The sequence below is a fragment of the Stegastes partitus genome, unplaced genomic scaffold (assembly GCF_000690725.1).
Source record: "Stegastes partitus isolate 25-593 unplaced genomic scaffold, Stegastes_partitus-1.0.2 Scaffold371, whole genome shotgun sequence".
In the NCBI taxonomy this organism is placed as follows: Eukaryota; Metazoa; Chordata; class Actinopteri; family Pomacentridae; genus Stegastes; species Stegastes partitus.
Genome location: NW_007578102.1, coordinates 153,350 through 153,738, shown reverse-complemented (window position 1 = coordinate 153,738; position 389 = coordinate 153,350).

The window sequence follows — 389 nt, the reverse complement described above, 5'->3', positions numbered from 1 at the left end:
TTAGTATTACCGTGTTACCTTGAGAGGGAGGAAATCCGGTAACAAAATCTACGGTTATATGGGACCAGGGACAGCTCAGGACAGGCAGGGGTTGGAGCAGATTAGAACTGTGTTGATGAGAGGCCTTATTTCGGGCGCAGATGGTACATGCGGCCACAAACTCCCTGGTGTCAGCTTCCATGAATGACCATCAAAACCTCAGTTGCAGGACGTCCAGAGTGCGGGCTGTCCCAGGATGGCACGACAGCTTAGACGAATGAGCCCATAGCAACACCTGGGAGCAAACATTATTAGGGACAAACAAGGAATTCAGTGGTCCGTTACCTGGATCTAGTTGTTGGTTCTGGGAAGGTCTAACTTGCTCCTCAACTTCCCAGGTAAGTGAGGCA